This window comes from Glandiceps talaboti, chromosome 5, assembly GCF_964340395.1.
Source record: "Glandiceps talaboti chromosome 5, keGlaTala1.1, whole genome shotgun sequence".
Taxonomy (NCBI): domain Eukaryota; kingdom Metazoa; phylum Hemichordata; class Enteropneusta; family Spengelidae; genus Glandiceps; species Glandiceps talaboti.
In genome coordinates, this window is record NC_135553.1 from 20,080,510 (window position 1) to 20,100,279 (window position 19,770).

The following is a 19,770-nucleotide window of genomic DNA, read 5'->3' on the forward strand; positions in this document are numbered from 1 at the left end:
TACACTTATTTGATCGTTTTAATGATAAAGAAAATACCGCATATGATATCCCTTCTTTATTCATGAGTGCATAAGGAAATCTCATAGTCTAGCATACTATTATGAATTTAACAGCAATATACTATTTACTATTCACAAAAGACCATCACTTAAGCAAACGTATCATTTTATCTTCATAATCATAATCATAAGAATATTTTTTTAAAGGAAGCAAAATAGTGCAAATACGTTGGATAATACGTTTTACATTCAAGCATATAGTTTGTTCACTTTGTAATATGGTCGTATGTAAGTTTAATCCCCTTGCGCGCCTAACGTCATCAACTTGGTCTTAATGGTCTATTGAGTGGATGATCTTTGGAATGAATATAGAATGTGGCGACAAACAAGGAATGGTGATAAATTGCATATTGGATTGAATTGGATTGAAATTGATTCCACCAGAAAATGAAAACAAAATATACATTTATTTGAAAGTAATACAAAACAGAACTCAGGTGAGGGCCATGGAAATAGTTTCCGATGAAACTAATCGTAGTCCATGGACCAAACGTTCATGAAAATTAAGTCATATTGGGGTACGAGTTATAACAACAAAATACATCTCTTGTGAATAGTGATGGAGATTCTATCGATGGGAAGTTTAATAAATATACAGAAACTCTCTCGGTGTAGCAAATGAAATGAACAGAAATAAATAAAAAGCATACATACAGAAATGAAATTGTAGAGGCAAGTTAAAGGGTCGGAAAGATGTAGTCATCCCCTCAAAAAAATACTGATTTACGTTCGCCTTAAATATGTGTCTATTGTTGGTCTTTCTTATTGTTGTGGGCACAGAATTCCAAGTTTGGATAGCTGCATATCTAAAATTATGTTGGCTAATTGGCAAAGTTACCTTTGGAATCGGAAGGTTATCATTGACTTTAGCTCTGGTCGGATAGCTTTGGGACAACTGGTTAGTAATGTAATGGTCGTAAGTGTGTCTATATAGCGATCGTGTTGTAGGTCAAAGATGAACATGCAAGTTTGAAGTTTACAAAGTTTATGGATGTCAAGGATATTGAGTTGATTAAGGAGAGGGGTAGAATGGGCTTGGTAGTCAGAGAAAGTTATAAGTTCTTTTGTCCACGGAAATGTGGACCAAGAGCAGTTAGACAAGTCTTTGTGTATATAATTTGAAACATTCTTTAGGAATGTTATACAGTATATTTGTCCACTCTTCTTTGACTTCGAATAGTAATGGAAATTTCCAGGTGAAAATTTCGTACAATGATATTTGTTTTATTTTAATACGTCGGATATCCCACATATCCTTACGATTTCTTCAGGGCTCACGATTCACCAAAAGCAGGTGTAGAGTGTATATTTTCATCAAAATAGACTTTCTCATCTTCGTATATAAATGACTAACATCAATGGATATTTTTTTTTCACTTTCATTATAACGTTGCACCATCCACTGAATAGTATTTGTAAACCCAGCTGCTGCGACTCAGTTCCAAGTCCGGACGTTATTCCATTTCTAATTTCCTCTTTCTGTCTCAGACTAGCTCTCTCCTTTATAAATCATTCTTTCTCAAAACGGAAAAGTGTGTCACGTTTCCATTTCATCCACAAACGCATACTGTCACAGGGGTAAGTTATAAGAAAATGATTTTCTTCTGTCGCGAGATATCGTTTTAATAGCTGAGAGAGAGAGAGAGAGAGAGACAGACAGACAGACAGACAGACAGACAGACAGACAGACAGACAGAGACAGACAGAGACAGAGAGAGAGAAATATGTTTTGACGGGAACCTATACTTCAAAGGTTGGTATTAAAATCTGTAAGGTTTAGAATATGTGTGCACGTTGTCTGATAACAATTCATGATATGTTCACGGGAAACCGTACACTATTTCAAATGGGCTTCTGTGAACGAGAGAATTTTATAGATAAAGTTGTTGTACCCTTTAAATCTCTTTTGGTCGACGGATGGATGTCTTTCATGCTTGTAGTCCGTACACATAATTTTTCAGTTGGTTGTGAATGGAAGGTCAGTGTATTATCCTGCCTGCTGGACTGACAACCACCCATTCCTGCATACATTAAAGGATGCTGACGTAGACAGTCTTCCTTACCCAGGAGAGTGAATGCAAGACGTGTGTCATGCATGGAAGCAAAAGCAACCTTGAATACAAGCAAGTGTATAGGGACTGCGCATGCATATAGCGTGCCCTACCATTTACTACCTGCATGTTCTAGCTTACAAGCAATAGAGACTTAGAACACTTATAGAAACAAAATGCTATTTAAAAAACATTATCATGGGATATCTATTTCATTTTGAATAAAATGACAGATCCACTTATTAATAAGTTAAAAATATATCTGAAACGAACTTTTATTTCATTTACTAAAATAGTTTGTGAAACAACAACCCAACGATCATAAGGTCGTGTGTAATTTGGATCTTCTTAAACAAGCTTAAGCATGTACGTCTAATTTAAGTTTTTACATAAAACAGTTTAACACGTGTCTCGAAAACTGTACATAACTACAATCTATTACTGGAGTATTAGTAGTAGTTTAAATATAGCATTTGCTCTGGTCATGAATTAGCAGATGAGAAGGTATCAAATTAAAGTCACCAGGCCCTTGAAAAAAAACTAAAACCCGTGTTCAAAAAGTACACGCTTAAACAAAACTGGTGGTCAGACACGTGTTCTAAGGATAAGCTTCGTCCTTTATCGAAATTTCAAGCTTACATTAATACGTGAAGACTACTTGACTTTAAATATGGATATAAAACTTCGTTGGACGTTAGCCAGTTTGAGATGCTCTGGCCTTGGGCTGGCAATTGAGGAACGAGGGCAGGTCCAAGGGCTTCGATTTTGAAGACCATTTTTGCAAAATTTGCATGTCCAACAGATGTTGAGGACGTATTTCATTTCATTTCATTTCAGTGCCACAATCTAAAGGAAAAATACTTACCGAAGTGGTCGTATAAACAACCTATAGTATAGAAAAATGTATGCGCGCATGTCATGTAATAAGAATTTTGTAATAATCTTTCAAGTTAAGAAAGGAATGCATTTAATTATTTAGTTGTTTCATTCATGTATGTATTATAAATTTACTTTTCTCTCTGTATGCTCTAACCATTATATTTCTTTTCCTTGATTTTTGTAAATGTGCGATTTGGGCCAGTGGCCTTTAAGAGCAATAAAGACTATTAGTATTAGTGCTATTTTCGACGCAAATTGAAATAGCAAAGTATGACACTTTTACCATTGGAATAATTCCAGCTTTTTTTCGACATCACTTTAAAATATTAGTACTCAAGCTCTTCTGAGAGTTTATATAAATTGATATACACCCAGCTTCAGTTAAGCGAATCCTGCAATGAAATATGAACACTATGTTAATAACATATGTACACATCATCGATCTTTCAGTTGGGTAATAGACAACCGCAGCAATGCCATATGATAGCCATATTGTTCTGCTGAACAGTAGAATCGGAGTAGCATGTTCCTTGCCCTGGCGAAGTTTCGGTGTGAGACACGGTTCACTTGACAGTGGTCTAATTAAGGGATGATCATTATAGATGATGGCCACATAGTGAGTAACGATATGGATGCATAAAAAAAACCGCATGATAATCATTAGTGTAGCCTGGCAACCCCAATTGACTCATGCTGTTCATTTCTGCTTGACTCTTCATTAATGTTGCAGAGTTTGTAACGAAAGCCTTTCGGCTGTCAGCGTATGAAACTGATTACATAAAACATACATAATTATCATCTCGGGGCAAAATGGTGAAGATACATATCTCAAAGAGGATAGAGAAAAAACGAACTGATATCATATATAGAATGCTTCAGTTCCAACACTTCGTCGTGAACTACAGCTGTATTGTGTCATCATATTCTCGTGCTGAAATCGAACCATTCAAATAATGTATATCATTTTATTGTGATTCATATTACACAATGTCTTGTATACCCAAACATAACTTAGGATTTATTTACACTGTCTAGTTGTGAAGTGAGAGTTCTGAACGTTTCAAGACATGTGTAAACACACATGTCGTATAGTATATTGAAAAATAGATAGCTAAGACCCCATAACTGTCGTTACAGATGATGCCCCTTTAAACAATATCATATGTTTAGCTTAAATATTGTCTTATTTATTTATCAGTATGAAAAATTGAATTGCCATCAGTGCAGTGGTCGACGACACCAATCCGTTGTTTGTAGTATTTTAGAAGTTTACTCTTTTGTAGAAACATCTTGTATGTGGCCAAAACATTATCATCACTATGCTAATTATTGCTCTGAAGTTTTAACTATAAGTATATCGTTAAAACAATGTTTCCCTCGCTTCATTATATATGCATACAAAGATAATAGTGAATTCATTACCAGTATTTCATGACGATTGTTTTACCTTTTGTATTTAAGGGAGTAGTGTTATACGTCTGTCTGTCTGTCTCTCTGTCTGTCTGTCTTTGTGGACACGATATATCAAATTAAAGCTGCTACATCAATTTTACTAAAACTTGCTATGCATATTGATTAGATTTTCTTGAATATCCCATATACAGGATATCAATGACTCATTTGCATACATAATGATTTTTGGTAATTAGGTAGTATCTAGGGATGCAAGCTTCAAATTAAATTTGATATGTCCAGGTTTGAATATTATTGACAACAAACCGTGTGTCTTCTGTAAATTTTGTTGAATCAATATAGCTGGTATAGGTAAACCGCATATGTATTGATATTTATAAATTAGAAATACGTGTATATATCATGTATATTACATACAATGTAGCTCACAATTGTATTCATTTGGTGATGTATCACCCAGGTCTTTGCTCAGATTCCATGATCTAATAAATCACACAGTAAACAGCTTTGGAATTGCACAGATAAAATCACATATATCTACTTTGTATGTTTATGCAATCGGTGGAAGTTCCATGAATATGAATGACATGTATCTGCATTTTTATATGAGAGATAGTTTCAGCTTGTGTATCAAGAGAAGGCACTGTTTTCTTTCCTTCACACTTCAATGCACTTGCAATTTCATGTACAGGCAATACTATACGTTAATCAGGAGGTCTTTTTTTTGGCTGGAAGGCATTCAGCTTTCTTCCATCACGTTTTGATGCCATTGCAATTTCATGTCCAGGCAATGTGTGAAGGTACAACGATCAAATGTCTTGCTTTTTGTTCTTATGGGAGACACTCAGTTTATGTCTAGTTATTCTCGTTCATGAAAGAAAAGTAGCACAGTTGCCCCAACAAGTAGAACGAACCATGTCGGACATTGATTAACTCTCACTATGAACCACATCGAGTGTGGATGGCCTGTATGATTGATTCTACGTCAATGATCAGTCAGATCTTGACAACAGTAGTCATGGATTTTTACGATTGAGAACTTTAGGGAAGCTGGACAACAGTGTGTAAATCCTTCAATGGACCTCTACATTGATGGAATCCGTGCTATGGTTGACCATTCAACAGTCAACTGTCATGAATGGGCATATGGATGAGGACTGGGTATTTAGTCTGTTTTGGATTTTTCATTTACAAAACAAATTTAAATTTATTATAATCATTTGTGGTCTTCTACTTGAGAAATCAGTGTGAAGAAACAACATAGACCATGTCACTATGGTTGCAAGGCAGTATAGTGCAAACAAAACTAAAAATGTGAGAGTTTGTTATTTTACCTACAATAAGAAATATTTTCCATTCTTAATTTCCTGTTTACAGTAATTTATTGTCTTACAAACAAGGGCTTGGCACATGTTTTTTCACTTTTCAAGTAGGAAGCCCTGCCATGATAAAATTGATTTATAAATTAAAAATCCAAAATAAATACGCAATCCTCATCCATATGGCCACTTTAATGTATTAATATAATACTGGTTTCGCTTTTGTAAATAATCCATTGTAAATAGTCCATTGTGACAGTCATTATTTAAAGTACCATATGGATGAGGATTGGGTATTTATTTTGGATTTTTAATTTACAAAACAATTTTATCATGGCTTCCCACTTGAAAAATCAATGTGAAACAACATTGTTTAAGTCTGTGTTTGTCACTTAATACATTGCAAAAAGACACACACAAAAAGGTGTACAAATGTTTGTTATTGTACGTACAATAACAAACATTTTACACATTTATTATGCTTTTGCAATTCATCGAACTGCAAACAAGCCAAGATAAAATTGTTTTGTAAATTAAAAATCCAAAGTAGATAACCAATCGTTCAATATCTAGTTTTCAATGACGCCATGTCTGCATTTGGCAAGTTTTGTATTCAAGTTGTTTACCGTGCGAAGTACATTTGTATGCTTCTCCAGTCCTACACTTCCGCTTCTGTACATCAACCCGTGTATTTGTTTAAACGGTTTCTCTGCAAATTGTTAGTTACTCAGCAGCTCTGAACGAATGAATAATAGATGTTCTGTCCTGATCATGCATGCTTAGATCCACTATAGTTTATTTGTATATGTGGTTTTGCCTAGTGTGGCCCTCACTTTTCGTCTTATTAACAACATGAATGTTATGACACTTCATTAATGTTGTACTTGCATGTCTAACGACTTATATCTCGTTGTTAACAGGTGACCACACGAAATAAGGGATATTTTGAAAGTCTGATCTGGTGGACACCTTGAACTCTGAGTGTGTCAGTCTTCCTGCATAAACGTGTACTGGAATCCGATGTTTACATCCAATGCCAAAATTTCAACTTCATGATCATCATCATCGTTACCATCTGCTTTTGGAAATGACGTAATTGGTCAGCCAAACAGGATGTGACGTAGGGTCATTAGGATCATAGTACACTATTCCACTCCACTTGAATGCTGGAAATAAATATGGCTTCTATCAGTTATAGCTGCTATCAAATCAAGAATCAACGTCATCCTCTGTGCATCTATTCTTCGTGCATATCGAAGATATTCCATAATACTTGATAATACTACATGTAGACAATGACCATGTTAGCTACGTTAGTTAGATGTTCATGGGCAATCACTTCTGTCTTTATCACTTGTGCTATATTGGCGTTTTCACTTTTTCTGACAATACGCCTCGACGTCTTCAAGTATGTCGGCTATGGGTTAATGTGTATATTTGGCGTTTTCCTTCTCTTTGCTATTGTGGTATCTTGCTTTCATTACAAATACTCGGATGTAAATCAGCTAGAAGAACAGGTGCAAACACTACAGGGAAACGAAGATACGACGGGAGAAGTGTAAAACGATTCGCAGAAACAATACTGTGCGAACGAGGACGAGAACGCACTGTTTTGCGGCACGAATTCGTCTGCTCTCTTGCTCGTGGACTTGTGTAAGCACTGTGGCAACAGTAATTAGCTATAGAACGGGCGGGGGAAGTTATCAGATTATATTATGTACGATAACATTACTTCCCGACAGCCTCGGAAAATGTACAAAATGCTAAAATGTAAGAAAATAGATTTGTTTGTTCGAGTTCTGTGTAGTGAACAATTGCTGATCTGAAATCAGCAGACCATTGGTTTACTGAACAATGAACATTTCATTACCAGTTGAATAGATGCAATAGATAATATCAATTTTTAGTATTAGCGTAGTTTCCTTTCAATCCATTTCTCTTCCATCTCACATGCAGTAGTTTGCTTAAATTAACCAAATGTTGAGCTCAGGGTGCAGCTGTGTTTAAAAAGAAAAGTCAATTTAATTCACCGAAAGACGCCTTGTTTTGCAGGTAAGCTGAACTATAATTCCCAACTATTAAGTTATCTATGCATTCATAACTTTCTAGATAATAGTATTATAAGGAATTTGTTTTCACTTTTTGAAAAAATTGTATATAGATATGTATACAAGTGAACCTGAATTTTCATTCCTGCGACTGTTAAAGCACCATATGTAAGAAATGGACGAAAAAAAATGAAAAAGAAGGAATGGAAAAGCTGTCAAAAGGGATAACATATGGTGTACGAGTATATTTACAATTGTATATTGAACTTCTAGATATGGTTGTATATAGTGGTAACACTATAACCTTTAACACTAAGTCTCCTGATTAGTGAGAACGTGATGACTTTACATGATTCCAACCTAATTATTCGCTCTGATCTTGTTGAAATTCCACTCACATAATAGGCTACTTTCATGTCAGAGCATTTAGTTATAAATTTTAGGACATTTCTCGATAAAAATACATTGCAAAAACGCTCTACAAGTTAAAAATGATGTCCAGAATTCGAAATCATTTTCACTGGGTATCTTATAGATTAAGGTAAATGTAAGCTTCTTCTTTTTTTAAAAAAAGTAAAAAAATAAGGAACATTTCAGATTTCCTCGGCGACGTCTCTCGAGCATGTCTGCTTAAATATTCACCATGATACACAAGTGTTAGAAAGGCTTCGGGTATGTGTGTGCGACACCGAAGTGACAGACGAAGCTGACAAGAACTTGTCAAATCTTGATGGTAGGCTGATACATACTTAAAGACGTCTGGTGGTTCTAGTATGGTTATTAAGTCTCCGATTCAGAGAGAATGGGGTTGACCGAGTTTAACTCGACTTCAAACTAGACTTCGGGCTTAGAGAACTCTCCATTACATTGTCAATGCGTCGTAGCAAAAGGGAATTGGCACGCAATCCTGACTGAATACGAACCATGAATCTTGAGTCAGCATTTGAATACAAATACACCGAATGCTATCCTGGTACTCGAATAAATATTCCCATTTGAAATTTACAGTGTTCATCATACATAGTCAACTCTTTCGTGATAATGTATTACTTTTTTTATAGTAAATAAATAAATAAATATTACGAGTTTCAATCATCAAATACAAGAGTCTCACACGTGCTATTTCTAATTATGCATTTATACATAAAAACTTTATTTTTAACGATCTAAAATTTCCACGTATTCCCTTGGCAATTCTAAATACCCAGTGAGTTAAATTCATCATCCCCCAAGTCCGCGTTAGAAAGTTGCTACAGATATTATCCTAATGCTGAATTATTATATGAAACATCTCTTATAAGAAAAAGAAGCCAGTGCCACATAAATGATAAATGTGAAGTGCATGTAACTTTTTTGTAGTTTAACACCTGGGTCCACAAATATTTGATAAGTAATTTCTAGCAACTTTCAGACAAACCGACTCCCACATATTAAACGACATGCTACACTGTGAATTGTGAATTTGTTGGATTTTATTTCGAACATTAAATCTCTACCAGCCTGTCCCACGAGGTTTCCGATATTTACTTTTGTAAAGAGACCTTTTAATTCGTATTTATATTGCCAGAGAAATGTGAGCGAAAAACACTTAAAGGAACTATGATTGCAATTAGTTTTATTGTATTTGCATCATCAATCTTGTATCTGATTTTATTAAATTGGAATTCGACTTCATGGAATATACTGAATTGAGGATTAACAGTTCGGGTTATCTATTTGTAAGGTAAAAGAAAAAAAATACTATCGGTTACTAGTCTCATCACCACCCGTATACAGAGAAATGTTTATCCTGCATTCGTTGCCTTGAACTCGAGTTATTAACTGTGTATGTGTCAAAGATCATTCTGCTTATAAGTTTCACTTTAGTCTTAACAGCTATCGAGGGCTTTAACTTGAAATTGTGTATCAACTTAATGTATAATAATCTTTATGGCCGGATAACTTTAATACGGCTTTCTTTCTGGCTTTCTGTTGATAATTGCACTTTAGGCACATATAGTAACATGTTTTTAGGTCCCTCATTTTTTATTGCGAACTCGACCTTCTGCTAACAATAATAGTTTTTTAGTACTAATTTAAGCTTATATGTCATGTAACCCACATTTAAGTTTAGATGTTAAAAACATCAATAGTTTCAACAAAATTTCGCTAAAATAATTCATAAATTTGAAGAAAAAAACATTCCCCACATAGGATGTCTTTTAACTGTTTAATGATGCCTTGTTATACAAGTCTAGTCAAGTAAGCTACATACACTATCTTAGATTCGTTGCACTCTAGCTTCGATTCGCTTGTATAAATAATTGCAATTGGATTGTGGATAGATGTCAGTAAATATACATAGAGATCGACTAGTTTGGTATGTAAGCATTGATGATTTCTATACGACTAATAAGACTTTCTTCAACCATGTATCCGAACGAATTGCGACCGTCCGACATGTTCGGATAATCTGCGGTCCAGTGTGTACAATATTCATTTTGGACAGTAAAATATAGTTCAGGGGCGAGATCAATAGTTCAATGTAGGATTTAAAAAAAATATATTTTATTTTGGTGGTGGGGGTTTGAGTTAGTTGACATCCTACAAAAACGATATTTAAATTACTCTTAATGGATCTGTTTTGTACCCCTAAATACAAATATTTCTCTTACAAAATGTCAAATTGAGAATTGGAAGAAGTTTCGCTATAGTAAAAGAAAGTGTGTCAAAAAACGAACTATTTTTCCTGACTACATACTGGCTTTGTATTCATAGCACTACATACTACTACATACTGATTTGAAATTAATTGTGCTGTCTGAAACAATTTTCAATTTTGGCCAATTTATTTAGAGGGGCAATCTGAGGACTAAGTAAAAGTGTTTTGTATTTTATCCTACATTGAACTATTGATCTCGCCCCTTACATTAATTGGAACGGTAAATATTGGAAACGAGTGCGACATTTCGCACTGTCTACTACACTACATACGGACCTTGATCAATCAATTAGTGATTTAATATTGTCTCTCTCCGAAACTTGCATTAGTTTTATCGTTGCAAGGAAACCGATTTTTGGAACATTGGAAAACATTTTCTCCAATATTTATTCTGCTATAAATTATGACTTAGAAAGTGCTAGGAACCTCACTCATTTCCTTCGAATTCCACTTCAAAACGCGTCATATAAAAAAAGCATGCTGATAAAGTGTCCATCGATATAGTTGAATGATTCATTCTCGCTCTCGCGAGACGAGTAGCCGTAAAGAGGTCATACATTACATTTTTACGACGATTTATGATTTTGAAGTAATTGCGACATGAATTCCGATCGGTAAAAGAAATCAAGCAGCACTGAAGGCCGCTTCTTCCTCAAAAGGTGCCCTGAGGGTTCGAACTCGAGGGATACTTCAATTTTAAATGTGTGCGCTGGCGTTCGTAAAACTATGTTTACTGTCAGTACTGTACCATGAGACAAGATTTAATAATAGTCCGCCTACTGAGCAACTTGGGACTTGCAGGAATGTAATATTTTTTTGTTACGCCAATGAAGGGTGGACTAGAATTCACAAATATATCATGTTTATAGGTATACTGTCGTCTAAAAAGCAATTTTAAAAATAGGTGTAATAAGCGAGAAATGCACACCTTATATTAACTCTACGACTACAATATGGAAATCATATACAAGTTTAATAACTTCACTGTCATTAGAAATCAGCTATGAGAGATCTAGACATCCCAACACACACACACACACACACACACAAACAAACAAACAAACAAACAAACATATAACTAACTATGCATCAAATATCCACCGGCACGCATAGTACAGACTGTTGAAGGACCCTTGTAATTATCATTTGTCTAGCATTCTCTACATTCAACGTTGAGGGCGCAGGCATCATATCCAACATAGGCCAGAATCATGCCGACGATGCATGGTGAGCACAAGAAATTAATAAAACACAATCTCTCCATCGACGCCAGCGTGTCTGTGGATGAAATTTCATATTTACATTTTTAATGGGCCGAAACACATAAAAAACATGGAATATAAAAGTAATTGTAAATATTTAGAGGTAGGTTTTCAGTCTTTGAGCCGATTACAAATCTATGAAAATTTAGTAATAACATTGTAACGTAGCTAGCACGCATCGATAACATTCAGTCTACAGCTAGTAACCTATCGTGTACATCCCCGGGCATAGTTTCGTATAATCGGCTTTCAGATCACTTTCAAATCATAGACAACAAATAATACACAAATGCAATGAATGGCCTCCTTTGGAAGGCATGAATTGTACCGTTACGGTAATACATAATGAACGAATTCAAAGCTCTCCTTAATTGGGGTGATTTCAAGTTTAAAAAAAAAACACTAAATGAATGTTCACACTCGACACAAGTTATATAACCCATCATGTGCATACCCAGCCCATCCCCCGACAAGACAAAAACAATTTTATATATGATTGCGTGCGCCTTGCACTACACGGGATGTAAGTCTTATATCCGTGTCTTTCTCGCCGATCTCGCTGTGTGTGTGCGTATCTGTGCAAAGACGGTTCGATTCTGCAGCAATTATCATGGAAAACAAACACCCAACAACCGATATACTGTAATTAAACTAGAAAAAGAGGCATCATTTGCAATGCGATATCTCATAAATACATATACGTTCTCTGTAATGTGATGCTCAGCTACGGAATAGACGACAGACGATGACGAAAAGTTTGTTGACCTCATCAACTTATGGTCACAGCAGATGAAGAAACAGCCAGACATACGTATTCAATCTCGTTGCACGGTGAACGCATATATACATATAATTCTAATACATAATAACACATATAATTATTTGTGAAAATTCATCACGGAATTTTTTCACTGAATAGTCATCGCTAGTCATGTGTACCCGAGCGATGTAAAGCCCAAATGATATTTTTTTGTTTCTTTATTCAGCAAAGATTTTATGTCAATCTCGTTTAGACATTTGGGAATGCAATTTTATTATAAGTAAGAATAATATGTTTATTACATATATAGAATGATTAAAAAGGTATCAATCAATCGACTTGCTCTATATATAGGTGTATTAAAATCGCATCACAAGGAAGCTAAGATCAAGGCACGTGTGAACTCTCAGAGGTTTTATTTGATAGGACCGTTACTCCAATTAATGTGATAAAAATTGGAACGTCAGTGGAAATCAATTCCCTTACACTGATGAAATCGATTTTTAGTAATAATTCTCGTGCACATTGTTTTTATATGCATAAGCTGAAGGGACACACTGATTTACTGTCCCGTACTCGGGTAATTTGTGTTAAATTTCATTTCTTCGCTATATGTTTGACATGCAATGCTCTAAATCTGTCTTAAGAAATCTGAAAACATCTCGTATGTCAGATGCCAGTGGGTTGACAGACAGTGTCCGACAGCTTTTATATACAAAGGATCCACAGAGTTGTCAAATTCTTAGCATGTTGTTGATGCCATTTTAACATTATATTGTATTGTATGATTGTAATGTATCGTGTTTTCTTTTTTTTTTCATTTTTGGTTTCTCTTCTTGGGAAGACTAGGCTTAATAAACGAATAAATAAATAAATAAATAAATAAATAGATAGATAGATAGATAGATAGATAGATAGATAGATAGATAGATAGATAGATAGATAGATAGATAGATAGATAGATAGATAGATAGATAGATAGATAGATAGATAGATAGATAGATAGAGAGAGAGAGAGAGAGAGAGATAGATAGATAGATAGATAGATAGATAGATAGATAGATAGATAGATAGATAGATAGATAGATAGATAGATAGATAGATAGATAGATAGATAGATAGATAGATAGATAGATAGATAGATAGATAGATAGATAGATAGATAGATAGATAGATAGATAGATAGATAGATAGATAGATAGATAAATAAATAAATAAATAAAAAATGAGCCATTTTGAAAGGTTGAGCTAACCCTAGACGGTCTAAAAACTAACATACAGACCAACTTGCGACACGTAAGCAAATATTAAACACCTAGGTGACCCCTTTGCAATTTCTCGCCATTCTAGGTGGTCTACAAAACAACCACGTACTGAGCTGGGGGTCGTTTCAGGTCACAACGTTCAGTCTGCATAGTGCATCCTGTAATAGCATACATTTTGGCGTTTTATTAATATTAACCGGGAGTATAGAAATCGGTTATTTCGGTGAATGGACCGGCATGATACAGCCCTCTTTACAAATTTACTCGGCGACGTCGTCAGAAAGGGATCTTCAAATCCATACGAATGGAAAAGATTATTTCGTCTGACTGAAAACTGTGTACAGATTTCCTAGGCAGTAAGTATGGAGATAGTTCACCTCACATTATTGACAGTTCATTTTTATATACAACATTATGCATTCCATTCTAGTATTACAGTCAATAAATAGCCTAGGTCTGTATGGCCTATCATTAAATGGTGTATACAGGTTGAACACCGGCATGGAGCACGTTATTTTGTCCCTATTTTTTTGTTGGAGTTTACTTTGTACAAACACGCCAGTAATTTGTAATCAGAGTCACTTGACAAGACATGTTTAGCTTACTTAAATTTCAGTCTAGAACTGGTGAATGTCCAATAACATTGTTGAAAGTCAGGCTACAGGTCAAACGGTCGCAATACCTAACACGAAGTTTCTATATCTCTGACATCATGCTGACACGACTTCACCTTTCTCTATAATTATAAACTGAACTCAGCGTTTCAGGCTGCAATGGCGTGTGTCAACGAAAATGCCCTCGTTCACAAAAGCTAGCAAAACTGCCTTTTGTGAAAAGGTAGTAACGATCGCCATCAGGGTTACACTGAATACCAATTAGGTGTTATCATGGAGGTAGACAGTAGCTACATGTAGTTCCGTTTGTAATACTCTTATATCTGTCAAAATAGAAGTGCTTGTGACGATAGATCTAGACACTGTCTATGTTGTGACCATTTAGGCCCTTATGGTGGTGAGACAGAAGGCAACATTCAGTTCTAACCTGTATATATTTTTACACTTTTCCTTGGCAGAGTCTATTTTTGTCCTTGGCCGATAAGTGACCTCGTTACTGAATTACAATGGTTGTCGTCTGCTCAAATTACGCGCCCTTTCACTCATCAAAGAAAGCTCTTTATATCGCAAGTGACGTCGAATTGTTAGTTCAGTGACACCCATCCGAGTAATTTACTGAGAGCGAACGTCAAGGCAACATTGAATTTGACCCATTTTACAAGCGAATTGAATTTTTAGAGAGAGCAGGCTGAATTGGGTTGCCGTCTTTGTGCAGTAATGACGTCACCAGGCCAAGGGTAGATTTGTAATTATCGCGACAAGACGTCGTTCATAACTTGAATATTAAAGCCAAAAAACGTATGGGAATTCAAGACCAGCGATATATGTAAAAATAAAAACTTTGAGTGATCGAGATACAGACAACGAGAGGGAGACTCGTACAACATTGATTAATAAAGCAATATTATAGTCGAATTTGTTTCGTGAAAATGGAGAGAATGCAAAAGAGCGGACCAGGGCTTTACTTTTGGCTGTGTGCCTTTATAACGTTAGTTCTACTAGTGTTTGGATTTACCATGATGTCATTGTATCAGTATCCATTCATCAGAACTGCGGGTTTCGTTCTCATCGGATTTGCTGTGCTTGCCCTCTTTGCGTCGATTTGTTGTTGCTGTTATAGTATTTTCCAAGAGCTTCCACAGGCACCCGTTCCCTTCAACTCGGACTCTGAAGAAGTGCTGATTTTCAGGAGTGGTACACATTCACCGCCGAAGAAGTTGTTTAAGTATGACCCTCTTGCATTCAAAGCCATTAAAGTACCAGGCTCATCGCGATCTTCCCCGTATGGGACAATGTCACATACATGATTGCTCAGTTACTGTAACTGTCATTTGTACAGAATAATATTTTAAGATCATATTTATTCAGTTTTGAAAACGTGTATGGTTGAATTTTGTTGGCCCTTTACTATCAATCAATCAAAGTTTTGGTTAATGATATTCGCAAACAGCTTATTTAGTGGCTGTAATTTCATCCTTTGCATTTGAATTGCATGTCGATTGGCCCTCAAGTTTAGTAAAGGACCTGGCAAACCCAGCGATCAGAAACATAGTAACCATGACAGTCTGCAGGATGGACTGTTATTCATTTGCCGTTTGTTGCCAAAGGGGAATCCCTGGTATGATTTACATGTACAGTATAGGTGTGAGGTTAACACATACACAGTTCTTTGTCTGTGATTAACATAAACTTTCCTGCTTGACAAAGATAAAATTTCTAGTTTTGCTACCAACATATCAGCTCTTATTTACAAATAGCTACAATGGAAGACATTTTTTAGAAAAAAACAACACACATCCAATGATATTCAGTTTGTATATAAGGTATACTCAAAACCTACGCTATAATATAGTTAATATAAATTGATTTCTACTTAAAGTGGCCATATGGATGAGGATTTGGTATTTATTTCGGATTATAAAACATTTTATCATGGCTTCCTAATTGAAAAATCAATGTGAAACAACATTGACCAAGTTTGTGTTTGTAACTCATAACATTGGAAAATGCTAAAAGATATATGTAAAACAGTTTGTTATTGTACGTACAATAACAAATATTTTTACATATTTATTAATCTTTTCGTAATTTATTGAGTTACAATGACTTGGCATATGTTGTTTTACAATTTAATATTTCAAGAAGGACGCTATGATAAAATTGTTTCTTAAATTAAAAATCCAAATAAATACCAAATCCTCATCCATATGGCCATTTTAAAGTGCATGCAGTGGCATATTCAATTCATTTCCAGTTGGAAAATGCATTGCGCTATTTCTCAGTTTGATATCGCGAAATTAAGAGGCACAGATCATGACTAAACCCGCTTCTGTGTCAAATTTGCTTCATATGAAGAATTGCTTAATGATCTTACAAATAAACACGATTCTCTGTCATGTCAGAATACCCATACACTGTTAAAGTGGCCATATGGACGAGGATTGAGTATTTATTTTCAAATTGGATTTTTAATTTATGAATTTTTTTATCATGGCTTCCTACTTGAAAAATCAATGTAAAACAACGTATGCCAAATCTGTGTTTGTAACTCAATAAATTACGAAAAGATTGATAAATATGTAAAAATGTTTGTTATTGTACGTCACACAATAGTATCACAGATGAGATATTCATAATTTTAGTAAATTCAATATAGCAAACTGTTTTACACACATTTTGTTTAGCTTTTCCCAATGTTATGAGTTACAAACACAGACTTGGTCTACTTTGTTTAACGTTGATTTTTCAAGTAGAAGCAATGATGAAATTGTTATAAATCAAAACTGCAAAATAAATACCCCAATCCTCATCCATATGGCCACTCTAATAGTAGATTGAGGTGTCATATACGTGTATACTGATTCGAAGAGGTTACACGAACGGGTGCAGTTCTCTAGTGATGCCAGTGACAATTTCAGCGTGCATATTATGTCACCGAATCCTTTAAAATTAGTTTGCGTAAATTTGATTCTGCATATCTCCTGGCTATCAAGGTTGATAAAATATGTTTCAGTCTTGAAGCAAAATTATAAGATAAGTAATTTTTCATGTGAAACAAAGACTAAACATGCGTTAATATGTGGGTTGTGCTTGACGTCATCAGTACGTACGTGGTGGATCGCAATGAGATAGTCAAGAATGGTATAGTCACCGAGAGATTTATTTCTTGATCTTTCGCAGACGTACCAGTGTTTTGTCTTTTCGTTAAGTGCGGTAAGGAGGTAACAGCCCCACACAAAATAGTGTACAGGGTGTGGAAATTCGTGAAATTTTTACAAGAATTGTGCTCCCGGGATTCCGACACCAAAGAAAAAAATGAGTTCGATGTTTGTTTTTCAAGCTGCAATTGGAACGGCTTTAAAAAAAAAATAAAAAAAAAAGTTGTTATGTTAGATATAATGGTTTTGCTCATAATATTGTACATCCTGTACAGTATTAATCGAATCACCTGTGGGTATACTATTTTGTGTGGCTGTACACAAAATATGATACAAATAAATCTTATATTGAATTTTGTGTTCGAACCCTAAAATCAGCACTCCAAAGCGATCACGATTTCAACCTGTTACTGTACTACTTTCAAAGATATATTTGACCTATATTTAAGATGTAAAATATCGAATTATTGGTATTTATAATAATTTTCAGTGAACCGATTGTTGTTTGTCAGATTGATAAAAAAAATAGAATGCTCCAGTTACAGCGAGCGTAGCTTTAAGAGATAGGCACAGAACTGATATACTGTCCAATCACTAATATGTTATGTCAGAGCACACTGTGCAGTTCCTTCAAAAGTGATGCACATACACAATCAGTTATTGAATACTGGAAGACATATACCAAGTTCAATGAAGTACTTTAAATGTATGAACCGATACACAACCTTATAATATCTGTTTCTGCATAGCAGAAGAAAATGACGTGTCTAATTCAATCCTAACGCTGCATTGTTCTTGCCAGTTTTTGTATGTAAAAATAAAGTAATATTTATGATACAATTTCAAGCCTGTGTCAATTATATTTTGTTGTGGAAGGTACGAGAACTCCCAAGAACTGGGATCGTATAGGGTAGTATATAGTGACTCCCACTAAGGTGGAAATGTTCTACAAAATAGACTTAAAACGTAGAAGTGTTGTAGGGAAATATTCTTTATATAACTTTTAGTGTTAAAAGGTACACCACGGGTGAGTTGTTTGAATATTTCTCCTTCGTCAAACATAATTATTCATCAAAAGATATATTAACAAGTGAAAAACAACAAACCAGGAATTCTTGGAAGTTTGATAGACTTGATTTGTAGATGTAGATGTAATGGTGTGATTGTGATGATGATGATGATGATGATGATGATGATGATGATGATGGATGGATGGATGGATGGATGGATGGATGGTGGTGGTGGTGGTGGTGGTGGTGGTGGTGGTGGTGGTGGTGGTGACGACAACAGCGTCAACGATGACAATTATCATTACAACCTACATCACATCATCATCATCATCATCATCATTAGGCTTCAGATTATGATGACGATGTTGACAGTGGTGGCAGTAGTAGTTATTTATGAGTGATAGCAGTGATGTGGGTGTTTACTATGACAACACTAATATCATGTATTTCCTGAGAGTTGTAGAAAAGGTTACAGCGATCAACACCAAGTATGTGATTGATCGTACAAAGTCTTCATATATATTAAAATCAGTGTTTGATCTACTAACCAAGTAATTTGCATTTTAATTGAAGTTCAGTAAACTGCTAACACGGTTTGACATCATTATAGTCAATCTTCTCACATCGTTTAAACTTCAAGTGGAGACGTTGAAGACAAACTCTACTATATATATAGCGATTGGTTGACATCTGAGATCTATATTGGTCCTATATATGAGGTCAACATTATGTATTGTGGCGTTATGTATATATGTTTGTTTGTATGTATGTATGTATGTATGTATGTATGTATGTATGTATGTATGTATGTATGTGTGTGTGTGTGTATGTATGTATGTATGTATGTATGTATGTATATATGTTTGTATGTATGTATGTATGTATGTATGTATGTATGTATGTATGTATTTATGAATTTGGATGGAAGAATAATATCTTGTCTATAACTTACTCTTCGAATACTAAACTATTCAGTAGTTAGCATGGGCCATTGTATGAGTATCGCCATGACATATAAACCACTTCTGTTACGTGAGGTGGGATGTATTTCCTTATTCAGTTTCAGCGGGAAATAACGGGGACTAACCCAGTTGAAGACTACGTGTCATGCCAATATTTGATATACAGCAAAATGTTCACGTGTTGATGGTTAAACATTTCATTATATTACCATTCTGTATGAAACACGACAAAGATCATGAAGATGACGAGACTAGATAACATTCCAAC